Consider the following 19319-nt stretch of genomic DNA (forward strand, 5'->3'; position numbering starts at 1 on the left):
AAGGCTCTGCCTCCCATTCTGCTTTTAGGGGCCTGATAACTGAAGGCTCTGCCTCCCGTTCTGCTTTTAGGGGCCTGATAACTGAAGGCTCTGTCTCCCGTTCTGCTTTTAGGGGCCTGATAACTGAAGGCTCTGCCTCCCGTTCTGCTTTTAGGGGCCTGATAACTGAAGGCTCTGCCTCCCATTCTGCTTTTAGGGGCCTGATAACTGAAGGCTCTGCCTCCCGTTCTGCTTTTAGGGGCCTGATAACTGAAGGCTCTGCCTCCCGTTCTGCTTTTAGGGGCCTGATAACTGAAGGCTCTGCCTCCCATTCTGCTTTTAGGGGCCTGATAACTGAAGGCTCTGCCTCCCATTCTGCTTTTAGGGGCCTGATAACTGAAGGCTCTGCCTCCCATTCTGCTTTTAGGGGCCTGATAACTGAAGGCTCTGCCTCCCATTCTGCTTTTAGGGGCCTGATAACTGAAGGCTCTGCCTCCCATTCTGCTTTTAGGAGCCTGATAACTGAAGGCTCTGCCTCCCATTCTGCTTTTAGGGGCCTGATAACTGAAGGCTCTGCCTCCCATTCTGCTTTTAGGGGCCTGATAACTGAAGGCTCTGCCTCCCATTCTGCTTTTAGTGGCCTGATAACTGAAGGCTCTGCCTCCCATTCTGCTTTTAGGGGCCTGATAACTGAAGGCTCTGCCTCCCATTCTGCTTTTAGGGGCCTGATAACTGAAGGCTCTGCCTCCCATTCTGCTTTTAGAAACTCTGGGAACCACCAGGAAACCTGCAGCCTGAGAGCAAAGTGCTCTGTTGGGGAAATATCCAACTGTGAGATCTTTAAGATGTGATGGAGCTCGGTTGAAGGTATTTTGACACTTGTGGTGTTTCGTGGCTTCGGAAAGAGGGATGATGCAGCAGAGGGCGGCGCAGAGCTCACACCGAACTCAGAGAAAAATACTGGACTGGCAGTTTTATTCTAAAATACTCTAAAATACTTCAGGCAGAGATAGTCAGTCCTGATCCCTCTTTTAGGTCGTTAACACAGCAACACATCATGCGTTTTACCCGCGCTTTATAAACGTTTTGGATGTTTAGAAGCTAACATTAAGAACTGAAACTTCACAGACTTCTAGATTTATTTTCTAAATCCCAGAATATTTTATACATCCCCTTTAAAAACTTGAGTTTTCTTTAATTAGTGTTGGACATATTTTCATTAAAGTGAGATGAGCTCATTATTGAAAAGGAGGAAAGTGTTCATTTTCTCAGGTTTAATTCAGACCTGAGCAGCTGTTGTACATCGATGAGCTAAAGTAAAGCGATTCAGTCGTTAACATTAAACATTTGTACAAAGAACCTGCTTTAACAAGAGAAACTTCACTTTCTGCACATCCAGAGGCTGTACTGGAGCTTGCTTTAAATGCTCAGGTCTGAATAGACAATAAAACCAAATAAAACCCTGGACCGGTCCTTGTTCTGGTCTCCCTTCAGAACTCCAGTTTAAAAATGGTTAAAAAACGTGTCCATATGTCGTTAACTTCAATCTTCTGAGCATATTGGGTGTGAGAAAGAGTATATATGTGTATGAATATTAATCAGAACCCACACTTAATGCTAAAGAATGTTAAATTACATCCTGGAGTTAATAAAATGCTCCATAAATTGGTCATTTGCCTGATTTTCCATTAAAAATTCAGCTGACGAACATGATCCCAAACAGAAGCAAACCTACAACAGAATGTATTTTACATAATTTATTGTTCAATTTTTCTGTGTATAAAGCATTTTTCTTCTTTCTTTTCCTCTGTCCGAACTCTTTTTGCGTGTTGCTGCATCAAATTCTAGATTTTTGGGGTTTTCTAGATACACTAAAGTGTCTTTGGACTTCTGTCTGTTAAAGATTTGAATGAATGTACGTCAGAGGTTGCATATTTACCCAACAAAATGGGCAGAATTGATTCACCACATTTCTAACCCATTCACACAGCACATCTCTGTGTTATTAATCTCATATTTTCCTCATATACGGACAGAGGAGGACATATGCACCGCTTCTCTTCGACCTGAATGTTCAGGTAGGTCAGCTGAGTTGTTTATAGAGGTCATTGAACACATCACAGCTGATGCAAAGTGATTAAAACAGGCATTTTGTCAGCGGGGGTGGTGCTACAGCGTGACACCGTGTTTGGGGGAGTCTGGATCTCCGTTAAACCCACGGACAAAGGGGGGCGTCCTGCTGATGACTCAGCGGTCTCAGGGCTTTACCCGTGAGAGCCTGGAACACGCCAGCTGCTGTTAGTGCTGACGCGACCAGCTGATGGCTCGCTGTGACCCCTGCGACACAAAGGGAGCGCAGCCAGCACGTTCCCCCAGCTGGGCTCATTCACCTCTAAAGCCTCTTTGTTTACTGCAGGGCCCGGTGCTCGCAGAGGGGGGGGGGGTGCTTTCTGAGAGAGACGCACATCACAGGGGCCACCGAGCGCCCTCGTGTGGTCGATGAGGGGAGCAGCACTCTTGGTTCGTTCCATCCATCAATAACCTTTCACTCATCCGAGGTCATGTCAGGCCGGTGACAGGAAGGAAGCCCAGACCTCCTCTCCTGGGTGACTGTGGGGGGTTCCCGGGCCAGAGGGGCCGAATGTTCTGGATCTGCTCCCAGTTGGACTAAATGTGGACCGCAGACTGATGCTTCAGCTGTGGCTCGGTGCAGACATCCTTAAATCCTTCAAATCAATGCCTCTGTGCACAAAACTGGATCCATAACGAACTTGGGAGATATCAGCTTCATCCAACACCTGTTGGAACATAAATGATAATTCTGCAAAAATTCTGTGTAAAATGCTCACATAACACAAGATTTATGACCTACTCGTTCAAGACATCCCATAATAAACTACTTTAAGCAGAAGTTAAGTTCAGTTTCTTTGACTTCTTGAAGTAAAAAGGTTTTTTAGACTTTCCATCATTTTTATTTGATCATTTTGCTTTGTTTCTGTATATCACAGCTCTTTTTTCATCACTTTTAAACATATATATGTTATTTCATCACTTTTAAACATATATGTGTTTCATCACTTTTAAACATATATATATGTTGTTTCATCACTTTTAAACATATATATGCTTTTTCATCACTTTTAAACATATATATGTGTTTCATCACTTTTAAACATATATATGCTGTTTCATCACTTTTAAACCTATATATGTTGTTTCATCACTTTTAAGCATATATATGTGTTTGGGATCTTTGTCATAGACATATATGCTTACTTTGACCTCGCTGGGCATCACTTCTCCGCAGTATCTGTTAAAAATGAAGGAAAAAGCCAAAAAAATGAACACTAATTCCATGTGTTGCAGCATTGTAGCGTTGCTGTGTCTCAGGGCAGAAAATGGGGGGATGGATGGAAGTGTGAGTGATTTTATAAAGTTTTATAAACTTTTTTATAAAGTTTTATAAAGTCAAACCTGTAAATGATTGTATGAATAAAGTAAACTGTTGAGATCAGAAACTTCCTTGGAAAAGGTGAATAAAGACCAGACTCAATGAGGAGAAAGTGTCAGTACTGATTATGCTATGAAATCAATGAGTGACAGGGCTGCGTTTCCACGGCAACATGGGGTGAGGGGATGATAATGTGAGTAAAAACAGATAGTTGTGACGTTGATATTTCAGTTTAGGATCAGGTCAGGACTTCAGAGGCGGGTTCTGTTCAGAAGAGCTAACGGATCCCAACAGATTTCTTCTTCTCCTGAAGCTCCCGTTTCCTGCGGCGGTTATTTATAACTGTCCCAGAAGCTCAGAGGATCCCCGTTAATCCTGTGAAAGAATGCAGTTTCTGGCTGCGAGAGTTACCTTGTATGGCAACAATGGGCCGATGGGAGACGAGGGCGGCGAGCTGAGGCCGGAGTCGGACGCATTAAATCATGCTGAAATGAAGCAGCAGCACTGAACAGCTGAGGGTAACAGCAGCTCTGCAGCAGAACTCCTCACGAGATGCTTGGTTAGAGATGGCAGCTGATGAAGGGGTGCAATGTGCACGTTTAAAGTGCACGTTTCACCTGAAGCTGAAGCAGCAGACACCAGTCTGACCGCTCAGCTCAGGCCTCTTAGAAAGAGGGTAAAGAAATGATCCTTTAACAACTCACTCAGGTGTTTCTTGAGCTTAAAGTCAGTAATAAAAGCCTGGATTTAGAATAAGAGCTTATGTCTAATGATGAGCTCATCCTCAGTGGTACATCGGACCCTGAGTTCTGCAGCCTGCCTGATCCGTCTTCACTGTCAGGTTTCTTAAAAGTGTTAAAGATTCACATTTGATGGGGAGTCTCTCAGTCAGAAAGACATTCGCACCCCTCTGTTGTGCCTTCGGTGCGTGTTTTCTACCCATTTCTGTTCATTTGGGAGTGATTTTTCTTTTGTTTTAGCATGTAAAACTGTCATTGCAGAACGCTGGGGGGCGTAGTTTTTCATCTGAAGACAAATGCAACAGAGTCAGGCATAAAGAGCCATTAGTGGCTGTTAAATAAATACTAACAGTTACTAACGAACAGGCACAAATAGCAAATGTCATGTTTTTTTGTGCTGGTTTTTGGTTTCTGGGTCTTTGTTCTGGTTTAGTTATTTCTTAGTTCGAGTCGTGACACAAAGTGTTTTCTGCAGCGCCTTTTGCTTGGTTTAAATAAAACTTTTGGGTCTTAAACCTCCTGTTTTAACACAGATTTGCACCTCAGTGTCAGAGAAAAACACCATGACCCAGTAGGGTGAAACTAACTGAAAATATCCTGTAAATGAAGCAGCTTTTTAAAATAGAATAAAGAAGATAAAAAACACAACAACTGTCAGCAATGAATGAGAAGCGACTTCACAGCAAATATGCAGACAGCAAATAAAGCTGTCATTGCAGAACGCTGGGGGGCGTAGTTTTTCATCTGAAGACAAATGCAACAGAGTCAGGCATAAAGAGCCATTAGTGACTGTTAAATAAATACTAACAGTTACTAACGAACAGGCACAAATAGCAAATGTCATGTTTTTTTGTGCTGGTTTTTGGTTTCTGGGTCTTTGTTCTGGTTTAGTTATTTCTTAGTTCGAGTCGTGACACAAAGTGTTTTCTGCAGCGCCTTTTGCTTGGTTTAAATAAAACTTTTGGGTCTTAAACCTCCTGTTTTAACACAGATTTGCACCTCAGTGTCAGAGAAAAACACCATGACCCAGTAGGGTGAAACTAACTGAAAATATCCTGTAAATGAAGCAGCTTTTTAAAATAGAATAAAGAAGATAAAAAACACAACAACTGTCAGCAATGAATGAGAAGCGACTTCACAGCAAATATGTAGACAGCAAATAAAGCTGTCATTGCAGAACGCTGGGGGGCGTAGTTTTTCATCTGAAGACAAATGCAACAGAGTCAGGCATAAAGAGCCATTAGTGACTGTTAAATAAATACTAACAGTTACTAATGAACAGGCACAAATAGCAAATGTCATGTTTTTTTGTGCTGGTTTTTGGTTTCTGGGTCTTTGTTCTGGTTTAGTTATTCCTTAGTTCCTTTGTCTTGTTTGGTATTTTCTTTGGGTTTTATTACAGGGTTCTTGTCATTATCTGAGAAGTCTTGTCCTCTGGTCTCTGTCTCCTGCTGTCTTTCCACTCACCAGCCCTCTGTTTACAGCTTTCCGCTCATCTCTGATCATCCTGTGGTTCTCTTATCAGTTTCTGTCGGTTTTTCAGTCCGTCTGCGTGTCCTCTTTGTCAGAAAGTGTTTTCTGCAGCGCCTTTTGCTTGGTTTAAATAAAACTTTTGGGTCTTAAACCTCCTGTTTTAACACAGATTTGCACCTCAGTGTCAGAGAAAAGCACCATGACCCAGTAGGGTGAAACTAACTTTTTAAAATGAAATAAAGAAGATAAAAAATACTACAACTGTCAGCAATGAATGAGAAGCGACTTCACACCAAATATGCAGACAGGAAATAAAACAGAACCATCGGGTCCAAGTTACTGCTCAAACATCTTAAAATAGAGCTTTCGTCTGTCAGGATGAATTTGCTTTCGGCCTCCCGTCCTCTGAGGAGACCCACTGTGGAGAGGTTGTGTTCCTGTGATGTGGATTCCTGCCCGCGACACCAGGAGTCAGCCAACGTCTTCACAGCCTCCTTCACACACCTGCCACTCAGCTGACACATGCTCCGCTGTTCACACCTTTCCAGCGAGCTCCTGGCACCCATGCAGACCTGCTGGGACTTTAATTTGGACCTGCTTCTATGCAGGAAGTCAGATTTTCATATTACTTGGCATTATTTCTCATTCTTGTTCCTTTTTGATTAATATTATTGAACATCTATCATCCTAAAACAACAAATCCTAAACTTTTTGTGGTTCTTATTGGTTATTAATGTACTGATTTAACTATTCAGTACGAGTTTTAAGGCATATATATATTATATTATTGTTTAATAAATACAAAAAAAAGTGTACAAAAATATCAAATATGTCAAAGATGCTACAAATGTACAACACATAATTCTTTGAAATTAAATAAAATCACAACAGAAGCATCAAATAAAATGAATAAATTATTCCCATTTTTTGTTTTGATGATATGAGGTTTATCAGCATGATCTGATTCATGATATTTATAACATCAGAACATGTTATTCCTGCAGCTGGATACATCAGAACATGTTATGCCTGCAGCTGGATGCATCAGAACATGTTATGTCTGCAGCTGGATGCATCAGAACATGTTATTCCTGCAGCTGGATACATCAGAACATGTTATTCCTGCAGCTGGATACATCAGAACATGTTATGTCTGCAGCTGGATACATCAGAACATGTTATGTCTGCAGCTGGATACATCAGAACATGTTATTCCTGCAGCTGGATACATCAGAACATGTTATGTCTGCAGCTGGATACATCAGAACATGTTATGTCTGCAGCTGGATACATCAGAACATGATATGTCTGCAGCTGGATACATCAGAACATGTTATGTCTGCAGCTGGATACATCAGAACATGTTATGTCTGCAGCTGGATGCATCAGAACATGTTATTCCTGCAGCTGGATACATCAGAACATGTTATGTCTGCAGCTGGATACATCAGAACATGTTATGTCTGCAGCTGGATACATCAGAACATGTTATGTCTGCAGCTGGATACATCAGAACATGTTATTCCTGCAGCTGGATACATCAGAACATGTTATTCCTGCAGCTGGATACATCAGAACATGTTATTCCTGCAGCTGGATACATCAGAACATGTTATTCCTGCAGCTGGATACATCAGAACATGTTATGTCTGCAGCTGGATACATCAGAACATGTTATGTCTGCAGCTGGATACATCAGAACATGTTATGTCTGCAGCTGGATACATCAGAACATGTTATTCCTGCAGCTGGATACATCAGAACATGTTATTCCTGCAGCTGGATACATCAGAACATGTTATTCATGCAGCTGGATACATCAGAACATGTTATTCCTGCAGCTGGATACATCAGAACATGTTATTCCTGCAGCTGGATACATCAGAACATGTTATTCCTGCAGCTGGATACATCAGAACATGTTATGCCTGCAGCTGGATACATCAGAACATGTTATTCCTGCAGCTGGATACATCAGAACATGTTATGTCTGCAGCTGGATACATCAGAACATGTTATGTCTGCAGCTGGATACATCAGAACATGTTATGTCTGCAGCTGGATACATCAGAACATGTTGTTCCTGCAGCTGGATACATCAGAACATGTTATTCCTGCAGCTGGATACATCAGAACATGTTATTCCTGCAGCTGGATACATCAGAACATGTTATGCCTGCAGCTGGATACATCAGAACATGTTATTCCTGCAGCTGGATACATCAGAACATGTTATTCCTGCAGCTGGATACATCAGAACATGTTATTCCTGCAGCTGGATACATCAGAACATGTTATGCCTGCAGCTGGATACATCAGAACATGTTATTCCTGCAGCTGGATACATCAGAACATGTTATGCCTGCAGCTGGATACATCAGAACATGTTATTCCTGCAGCTGGATACATCAGAACATGTTATTCCTGCAGCTGGATACATCAGAACATGTTATGCCTGCAGCTGGATACATCAGAACATGTTCTGGGGAACATTTTAGCCCTATAATAACTTCTACCAGTCACCTTCATATTGTAGCTTAGGAACATGTTGATTTTTCAGAACAAACAATGTTCCAAACAGACACAGGGTATGCAAGGCAGCCATGATAAACATGCGTATCCATAATTAAAAGGAAGTATATCTCTGGCCTTAGTCTCAGGGGAGGTGTTCCAGACACGTCCCAGATGCCCAAACCACCTAAAGTGGCTCCTTTCGATGTGAATGAGCAGCAGCGTTTCTCTGAGCCTCTCTCAGATAAACTCCTCATTTTATCCCTAAGGTTTCCATGTCAGCCACAGTTCAAAGGGAGCTGCAGCCGTGTCTTATGCAGAGTTTTGGTGTCGTGGCTGGTTTCATGTGTGGGGAAGCATCAGAATAAAAGGCCTCAACATCCGCCGGTCACCATATATATATCCACAGTAGTTACAGCTGTTGTAGTTTCAGTGTTTTTGCCTTTTATGTCGATGATGTCATTAAAAGGTGAAGTTTGTGGTTATACAAGTAGGTCTAATTTCCTCCTCTCCCTTGCCACTCCCCTTTTCCCCACGCTGTCCACGTTAATGATGATGTCACCGCTGTAATCCTGCTTCCTTTCTCTCTCAGCCAATCAGTCTAATTTCTGTGCCTTTTAAATCTCACTTCTGCTGTCATTTTCCTCCTCGGTCGTGTGTCACGCCTCCCAACTCCTCGCCAACTCCACCTTCTCCCTCAGCCTAAGATGGAGCCTTTTCCCATCGTACATGATGTCAAGTTGTGCCGGAGTCCAGCCGCCAAAAACTGTATTCCAGTCTAATTCATCAAACTTTGTACCAGTCTTTTGTACCAGTCTTTCGTCTTTGTGCACCTATAAATGTTTGCTGATCTTCCATTTCAGCCGTCCTTATTGAACTGTAGCTACAGCAGAAACTCACATAATCATGTTGTCAAAGGGCTAAAAAGCGACCGGCTTTACTTTCAGGACTACATCAGGCACAGACCACTGAAAACATCACAGGAAGCTTAATTTGACTGCTTGTATTAGCGGTTTTGTTCTTTTGGTCACAGCCCAGCTCTGCACCATGGGTGGAGGTTGGAAAGTGAACTGACTTCATCATGACAGACGGGTATAAATCCAGCTTCCTGCTCAGCTCTACTCCTACACATCCCTTTATACTTTAGATATACATCCCAGAGCCACCCAACCGAGGACCATGGCACAAATAAATTAGATGGAGATAAAGTCAAAGCTTATACCTTCACAAGCAGGGCTTCTGTTATGAGATGAGGAGTATTTATCATGTTTCTTTGAGTGTAATGAAACCACAAGATGGCAGAATTGCACACAGAGTATTAAACCATAAACTGTACGGCTCAGTTTCCACAGCCAAAAACATCCAGCAGCTGCCTGATGTGCACCGTCAGAGCAGAAATAAAAGATGTCCTATTTAGTTTGAATTAATCCCTTCCCTCATCTGAGATGAAGGTCATTATGTGGTGGAAGCAGTTCCGTATAAAACAGCAGGCAGAAAGGAGACGTTATGAAGCACATTCACAGAGGAGCTGGATCTTTGCAGCCCCTCATCACCCCTTTTTGCCTCAGCCCCTCTTCGGCTGTCATGTGCACACACCTTGGTGCTGAAGATTTAGCAGGAGCCCGATGTGACGTCACGCAGGGGCGAAGGAAAAGAAACCGCATTGCCATGGAAACCCATCTCCCCCCGGTTTCCCTGTGATCTCTGGAATCTCAGAGCAAGAAGGCTGTATTATTGCACAGAGATGCACAAAAGAGAAGCATCTCCGTGGAGAGCAGGACGATCCTTTTAAGAGACTCCAGCAGGGAGGGAGGACGGCTGCACAGCAGTGATTTCTCTGGCCAGCAGCTCTGTCGCTGACTTTGTGTTTATCTTTTATGACAGACTACCATATAAATAGCTTTTATTGTCTGTTTAAAATGTACCCGTAGCTCAGTTCTATTTATAGACGACAAACTTCTGCACATCAAATCATCTATAATGACAGAGCTGATGTGATCTCTGCACATTCACACCTGACAGCTACAATAATCCCCAAATGTTGCTGCACAGCAACAATAAACATACATTTTATATTGAAGTTTGTATTGGTTGGCAGATTATTTGATCTAATCTGAATTGAATATGACTTGAAAAGCAACTCTGTGCGCTTCTTTTGTAAAATCCAGACTTCGTCTTGGTGGATTTTTCTTTTCATGTCCAGTAAAGTGATGCATTGGACTGTTTCTACAGGGCCGTGCACCCCCCAACACCCACTGCAACCTGGCAAAAATGTCCTATCGGTGAAAGTATCTGCTGGGTCAAAGCATGGCCGATGCAAGGAATTCAATAAGTGCTGCGGCTTCATGATGGAGTCGATCTGCAGAAACAGACAGATGGAAACCGGTCATTCCTTTGGAAATCACTCAGGCTTAAAAGAGAATTTACCTCAACTGTGATCAAATTTGTGACTTTTGTTGTGGATTTAATAAAGGGAGACGTCACTGTCTGCCAGGAAGTTGGAAAGGCCAATAAACTACATCTTGAAGGTCAAACAGATGTTTAAATTTCAACATTTTTTACACAGTTCATGTGAATGCTTCCTTTTCCTATTTAGCCAGCATTGCTATTAAAATGGTGGGAAGCTGTATAACCAGCACACATTGGTCTGATAAAGCTTTTAGAAAATAAATGGCTTATTTCTGCACTGAGAGACAGCTTATGTCTTATCTGATGATGCTTTGTCGTCTCTCTACATACGGCGGTGTTGTCATTCAACATCCTGCTGCATGACAACGTGCACGATCCGTAATGCTGATTTGTCCACAAATGCTTTATGAGGAGTTAGGAGTGGATGAGCAGAACTGTTAGTCCACCAGCTCTTATTAACTAAGCTTTCCAAAGCCTTTATAAGAACCTAAATCAAGATCAGCTGAAGAGGAGACGTCTGCGATGCAGAGCAGCAACAAAATGGAGGAAAAGGAGGAGGAAGTTTAAAGCATTTCTTCCTTTAATCATCAGGGGAAATGTGAGATCTCTGGTGGATAAAATGGACGAGCTTGGAGCCCTGATGAGGACAGGAATATCAGGCAGAGACCTGGCTGCAGGAACAGCTCTAACAGCTCTCTGCTCAGCTTTAAGACTATCTGGGCAGACAGAGACTGCAGACAGAGCGCTAACAGTAAAGGAGGAGGATCACAGAGCTGGTTAACAACAGATGGTGGAATCCTGGACCTGGCAGCAGGAACAGCTCTAACAGCTCTCTGCTCAGCTTTAAGACTATCCGGGCAGACAGAGACTGCAGACAGAGCGCTAACAGTAAAGGAGGAGGATCACAGAGCTGGTTAACAACAGATGGTGGAATCCTGGACCTGGCTGCAGGAACAACTCTAACAGCTCTCTGCTCAGCTTTAAGACTATCCGGGCAGACAGAGACTGCAGACAGAGCGCTAACAGTAAAGGAGGAGGATCACAGAGCTGGTTAACAACAGATGGTGGAATCCTGGACCTGGCTGCAGGAACAGCTCTTACAGCTCTCTGCTCAGCTTTAAGACTATCCGGGCAGACAGAGACTGCAGACAGAGCGCTAACAGTAAAGGAGGAGGATCACAGAGCTGGTTAACAACAGATGGTGGAATCCTGGACCTGGCTGCAGGAACAACTCTAACAGCTCTCTGCTCAGCTTTAAGACTATCCGGGCAGACAGAGACTGCAGACAGAGCGCTAACAGTAAAGGAGGAGGATCACAGAGCTGGTTAACAACAGATGGTGGAATCCTGGACCTGGCTGCAGGAACAACTCTAACAGCTCTCTGCTCAGCTTTAAGACTATCCGGGCAGACAGAGACTGCAGACAGAGCGCTAACAGTAAAGGAGGAGGATCACAGAGCTGGTTAACAACAGATGGTGGAATCCTGGAGCGTCTCTGCAGCCCAGATGTTGAACTGCTGGCTGTGAGTTTCTGTCTCAGTTCACCTGAGTTACCTGCTGACGCTGTGTGTGACATCATCAGCTGAGTTGTTGCTAAGCTACAGAAACAACAGCCCAACCTCCTGATGGAGACCTCTGAAGGTTCCTACCACACCTTCCTCTCTGCTGCACTCTGTCAGCTGATTTATATCTAATTTGGTTATCTGTCTGTAGCAGCAGCTGATCTTTGATAATAATCAATAATGCAGTGATATAATTCACCTTCAGGGATAAATAAAGGAGCAGTGTAACCCATTACTTTCCCGATCAGACGTATTGACAGCACGAACAAACTCGCCGTGCTGTAGGTTGCGAGTTGAATGTGGGAAGCTGCTCTATTTATTTTTGTTTCAGGCTGTTGAAGCCTCATCTGGCTCGACCCTCCGGTTTAAGCCTCCTGAGACTCCTGCTGTCTTTTCCAGGCCGCCGTGCACTCGATGTCCTCCTCAGTCACGTGGATGTTTGTGAACCTTTGAGGTTGTTACCATCATCTCTCAGATGTAAAACGCTAGCTTTAAACCAGGTTTAAAGAACGTCTGACACGGTTTTGTCACATTTTATCTCCACATCGCTGCCTAACTTGCTCTAAAATCAGCAGGAAATGAGTCGTATTCTGTGTGAACAGCCTGCAGCGGGTAAAGAGTGGACGGGTAATAAGAAAGCTCGTGATGAAGGTGACCATCTCTACAAACAATGACGACATGCTGTGGCTCTGCTGTGGTTTATGTAGAAGACACTGACTTTAAACACAAGCATCGACTCTTCAGAAAGATTAATAACATCTTTAAATAGCTTCTCAGCTCAGTTTCTCGTGTAATTTCTTATTTTAGGTACAACTCGGGCAGCAAGTTAAAATCCCATTAATGGGATAAAGTACGGGTGCAGATGTTGCCATAAAGGAACAAAGTTTCTTAGTTTGCATGTTTTTCATGTGTCTGAGAGGGTTTGAAGACGAACATTTAGGGAGAATCTGTCAGCTGACCTGATCCTGAACAGGATGGAGTCTGGATTATTTCATCCACACAGTTTGCTTTTCCTAATCTGAAATAAATATAGAAATGTATGAATTACTGAATAAATTACAAAGAAATTAGGAAAAAAAGTCATTTCAGTTGTAATATTTTAGGTTTGTGTAAATATATTTATTTATTAGTTAATCTTTTATTAATTTATATATAGCTGAATTTTTAATCCTTGTTTTTATTCATCTTTTGTTTTCTTATTTGCATCATCCCTCTGTTTGTTTAACCTTTGCTGTGTGTTGGCTCAGGAGGGCTTTTATTCTGTAAAACACAAACGGAGCTGATCGATCGATCGATCACAGCATTTTAATGATTCTGTCCAATTTGTTACACAATAAGACGACTCAGACTGTATTAGATAAGAATAACAACGAAGACAAGAAACAAAGATGTACATGAAGAATGGATAAATACATCCATCCATCCATTTTCTATACCTGCTTAATCCGTCAGTCAGTCGCGGGGGGGTGGAGCCTAACCCAGAGGTCATCGGGCAGGAGGCGGGGTCACCTGGACAGGTCAGCTGTCAATCACAGGGTCACACAGAGACAAACGAGACAAACAACCACACACGCTCACTCCTAAGGACAATTTCAGAGTCACCAGTTAGCCTAAAAGCATGTTTTTGGATGGTGGGAGGAAGCCGGAGAACCAGGAGAGAACCCCACATAAACAGGTAGAACATGCAGCTCCACACAGACAGAACCGGGTGGGGATCGGACCTGGAACCCTCTGCTGTGAGGCGACCCTGCAGCCGTGGATAAATACAAACAGAGAATTAATTCTGAGTGAACCAGAAAGACCACGAAGCCGTCAGCGGTGCCCCTGAGGGCCACAGTGCAGCTGCTGCCTGAGAGCCGGTCACTACCTGCTGACTTTGACCTGTGACCCGAGCTTTGATTCATCAGGCTGATTGCTCTGTTTGTGCTGCAGAGCTGCGTGATGTTCCCTCCACTCGCTCGGGAAAAAACCCCACAGATGGCTTTAATTGTACAGCAGCCCGATGATGCAGGCTTGCCAAACCAAACAGTGGTTTATGGCTGAGGAGGGACTGCAGTGTGTTCAACACACAGAGGCCTGGGCTCTGCCTCTGGCTCCCTGAGTGTTTACAGGGCTGCATGAGGGGGATCCTGGGAGGCAGCTATTTTTAGCCCTGGTTTCATCATTCCTCCCTCTACGCCCTGCGTGCAGCTGCAGGCTTGTGCTGCATTCTAATGAAGAGCTGAGAGGATGGCAGTGAGACATTTTGTCCTCACCTCCAAGACACCACACAGCTTTCAGATCCACACAAAGACCGTCTTCACCTCTCCTCCGGTGGCTTTTGTTTGCAGGATGTTACCCAGCGACACAGTTTAATGAGCAGAAGATTTCCTATTTGTGCTGCTGTTTCTGACCAGGCCGTGAACTCGAGCCTCAGCCTGTCATGTTGTGACGCTGTTTGGGAATGTTAGCAGCTCATACTTATGAAGCCTGTCACTGTTTCCTCTCTGGGTTGCCACAACAGACTCCCCCCTCCTCTTCTAACACCGTGTAAGCCTTACACCCCCCCCACACTCCCTCTATCACCCTTTCAAAATGCTGCTGCTGCCCGTCTTTAACCAACACTAACAGACCTGTGCACATCACTCCTGTTCTTAACTCCCTTCACTGGCTTCCTGTCCTTTATAGAACTGATTTTAACCTTTTAAAGTTTGTTCTTAAAGCTCTTAACGGCCTCACCCCATCGTATTTATCTGAGCTTTAACTGTAACCCTGGCAGAGCTCTGAGGTCAACAAATCAACTTTTACTGGAAGTGTTCAGGTCAAAATACAAGCCCTGGGGTGACCGAGCCTTTTCTGCTGCTGCCCCCAGGCTCTGGAATAAGCCCCCCCCCCCGAGATGCATCTTATTTCTGACCTGGGCCTCTTTAAATCTAATCTAAAAACATATTTATTTCAGATGGCTTTTAATACCCAGTAGTATGGTGACACTTTTATATTATCTTATTCAATTTTGCTGTATTTTATTGCGTTTACTGTTATTTTATTGTTTTGTACTTATTCTTTTCTTTATTTATTATCTGCTGTAAACCGAAATGGATTGTTGTAAAGGGCTGTATAAATAAATTACATTTACATTTAACACTGTACAAATGAGACAGATAGCATAATGAAGACAAGGAGACTCGATTACAAACCCACTAACTCGGATAAATCACTGCAACGTGCATCTGAAACAGTTGAATCTATTTTTAAATGTTTATCTTGAAACAAAATGTTCTGTTTGAGTGATTAACCGTCAAGGAACCACAAATCTGCAGCAAGTTTTGGCTTCAAAGACTTAAGGTCAGGTCCTTTTCCATGTTTGGAGCTGATGTTTCCAGGATATTACCTGGAAAAATCCACCGGTGAGAGACCAAAGTTTCCAGAGTCAGAATGAAATCCAGAAAAGTCTCGGTTGCTTGGTTTAAGGTGGCCATAAGACTCAATCCAGGCTGTTTTAAGGCGGTATTTCTCACATTAAACTGGGTTTTAAGCAGATTAACGAACTCATTCTGTGTTTTTCAGCCAACACGTGCGCTGATGTCACTTTCAAACAGGAAGCAGGGGAAGCTGTGGCTGACAGTAACCATGGCGATGAGGCAATGAAACTGCACAGTTTAATGGGACAGTCGTGCCCACGTTCTACAGCGCCGTTTTTTTCTTCCTTTTTTGTATATTTTGTGTGTTTTTCAGCACGTTTTTCAGTTAAAAATGCTCCCACCCGGTGCATGATGGGAAATAATCTCAGAAAAATCGAGTTGTGGCCTGAGAAAGTCTTTGCAAAGTCTTTAGTCTGTGACTTGAAACTCACATTGTCTTTAGAAGTGAGAGGGAGTCAGGTGTTGGTCTTTATCAAGAGTTTAAAAGTGTATAAAAAGCACTGCAGGGCAGTTTCAGGCCCAGGAAAGTGGATAACAAAGGTCTGTAATTCAAAAGCAGTCAGAGGAATGTAGGTCTGTGGTTGAAAAATATTCTCTGAGTTACTGACAACTGACATCGTGGGGAGAGCTTCACCGCTGCAGCCAGACTTAGACACCAGTGACCTGGTATTTTATTCGCAAAACATTTGTCACAGTTTATGTTTTATTCGTCACGTTTTCAGGTTATGTTCTGGTCATGCTTTTCCTCTGCCACCTAGTTTCACTCACATCACCTGCTTCATTGTTCACAGCTGCACCGCATTCACTGATCACTCCCTCCACAGTATTTAGTCTCCTTTAGTTTCCTTTCATTCACTGCAGAATCCTCACCAACCCTCCATGCTTTGCCACAGAGATAAGGCTGGTTTCCCTTTCTCGTAGCCATATGGTTTTGCCTCATAGTCATGTTCCTTTGTTTATTCACAGTCATAGTTTTGTTTCATAGTTAAGTATTTTTGATCCGGCTCTGCCGCGCTTTCTTTTTGCCTTTGCTCCCTGTTCTTGTGTTGTTTTGGAATAAACCATCTGGGTCCTACCTTTCCACCAGTTCATGACAACATTACACAGTGTTTTGGCAGTGGAACATCCAAAGTGGCACCTAATGCATGTTTAAACTGAACGACACTTTAAAGTCTCAGAAACATCCTTGAAGGTTTTTTTTTTATTATCCTGAATTAAAGTATTTATTCAGATTTGATTTCACTTTGCTGTCTGTATTTGGGTTTTTAACCAGATTTCTCTAGGAAAAGTAATCAATAGACATGTGGACTGTGGTATAAAGGTATGTCTGTGATATGAACATAAGAAACTAAACAGCTCGTTTATAGCAGATAGCTTGTGGAAAAGGCTGTGGTTCTGTCCAAATGGACAACCATGGGACCGAGATGAGGAAATGAGGTTTGAACCAGGAGACCTCAGCTGCTCCCTCCAATGCGTTCAGTTCAGCGTTTATAGCTTTGGAAATTAGCCTGTTGTAGCATTCTCTTTGAAGGGAAACTGTCATGGAGGAAACAGCAAAACAAGCTCATAAATGGAATCAGAGGTTCCCAAAGCACGGTCTATAGATAGCCCTGGAAAATGAACATATCTGGGATGAACTGGTATGTTTTCCTTCTCTCAATCTTTCATCTCTGCCCCCTGGTTCCCTTAATGTGTTTACGTAACTGGAAGCATCTGAGATTCCTTTAAACGTCACCAGATTTCTATTACATGGTAGTTACCGCTTCTATTCTTGGAAATATAAACTGAATTTGGCTCCAAAGCAGCAGACTTTGGTTTGTTTGAAGAGCTCAGTTGCGTCACTCTCGCTGAGATTCCAGTAGCGGCGTTTTGAGGCCGAAGAGGCAGATAGATGGCAGAGCCTGAGCCTGCAGTCAGAGCTGAAGAGAAGCAAGCTGGAGATTTTCCACCTTGGAAGAAAAAGTCAAGGCCTCCTTCTCTGCTGGCATCTCTCTTGCCTAAATCCTGACGGGCTCAGCAGATCAAACCTCTTGTGTTACAGGATTCGTGTTCGTGTGGTTTTCTCACAGGTTGTCCTTCTGAACATCTTATCAGAGACACAATTATGCTACTGAGTAACACCAAGGCCGACCTTCCTGCTCTAAAAAGAAGCCGTTTTTACTGTTTTTTACATTCTGCTCGGTGATGAAAACATGAAACTTATAATATTGCTTTTTCAGTGCTCTACTCCAGACAGTTTGACTTATTTTATATTAAGACATCACCGTATTATCACAGTCTTTTACAGAAGGTTAACAGTCTGTTCCAGGTTGGATATTTTTACTCAGTGAAACTAAAGTTGCCACCAAGCAGCTGATAATGTTGAATAAAACGAGCAGAAACAACCTTTGGTTCCTGTTTCCTTGTCCTGGAGCCAGCTGCTGTCTTGTGTGTCCAGTTTCTGGAGCAGGGAAGGCTTCTTTCAGGCCCTGAGCTTGCTGCCTCGGCTTCTTTTTCCCTCCGACAGACCTCCTGAGCAGGCTTGGACTCGTGGGTTTAATCTCTCATCTCTTTATCTCGTACCCTTTGGATTTCCCTGCTCAGTATTTAAAAAAAATAACCTTTATTATCCCATGTGCTGTGGTTTTGTCCTGAGATGTAAACAAGAAGCCCACCTACAGAAATTTAAGGTGATGTTTTTGGTAGGTGAGCAGTTTCAGGGTGTCCAAATAAAGGACTTTTGCTAAGAGAAGAGGTCTGTCCCACCTGGAAGCTGATGACAGATAAAATAAGAATTATTCAAGTGTACTTTTCATTTTGAAGTTAGACAAATGTAATTATTTAGATTTATTGTATTTTCTACAACCAAAACCCTTAAACCACTTAACTCTGACCTTTGAACCATACAGGCAAGAAAAAGGCTCCTAACTCAAGGGAACTCGTGGGTCTACTCTACAATCTGCAGCTAATTCATTTCAGCACTGCTGGATGGGAAACATTTTGCCAGGAACTAAATGTGTGATGACTTTTGATTACATTATAAAATGTCATTAAACTACCAGATTGGGTATTTATGACTATCTGCACCATAAACAATTTAAACATATTTCACATCCACTCAGATGATTACTCTGATCTTATTGAGTTATTCTACAGTTTTCTGACCATCTCATGACTAAGTTGGCAGGTTTGAGCAGGCGTCTTCTCCCTCTGGTTATGTCTGTGCTCTTCTTGTTTGAATGCATGTGAAACAGATTTATTGACTGTAATGATGAGCTCCAAAGAGAAGCCTGCTGTGTTTTTATAACCTCTACAGTAAGATAAAGGAGGGTGTTTTACAGAGTTCAGAGTATAGAGTTGTTCCGTGAGCAAAATTGTAATGAGGGATCAGCAAAGAGGCTCATTTTGATTTAATTTGAGACGTCAGATACGGAGCCTTTAGTCAACACTGCTTTTTCACACATGCTGCAGGTTCATGGTGAGTTCCTGAGGAGGTGGAGGGTTTAGCTCCTGTTCTCAGTGGGTGCATCACTCCAATATAAGAGACGTCTGAAAGGAACAACACTGTGTGGAGCCAGTTGCCTGCTGGGAAAACAAAGGCTGGTTCAGTCATTCAAAAGCAGGAAGCAGAAAGGCTGATCGTGGGTTAAATGTTAGGTGATCTGGAACTGTCCCGAGTCAGGAGATAGTTTTCTCAAAGGTGACACAATTCTGCCCTTTTTTAACCATTTGACACATTTTTCTGAGGTCTTAGTGAGACGTTTGAGACAGACTTTGGTCAAAATAGCTGTTGGTTTAAGCACAGCGGCTCTCTG

Source organism: Leuresthes tenuis, unplaced genomic scaffold, assembly GCF_036924035.1.
Source record: "Leuresthes tenuis unplaced genomic scaffold, fLeuTen1.0.hap1 SCAF_12, whole genome shotgun sequence".
In the NCBI taxonomy this organism is placed as follows: domain Eukaryota; kingdom Metazoa; phylum Chordata; class Actinopteri; order Atheriniformes; family Atherinopsidae; genus Leuresthes; species Leuresthes tenuis.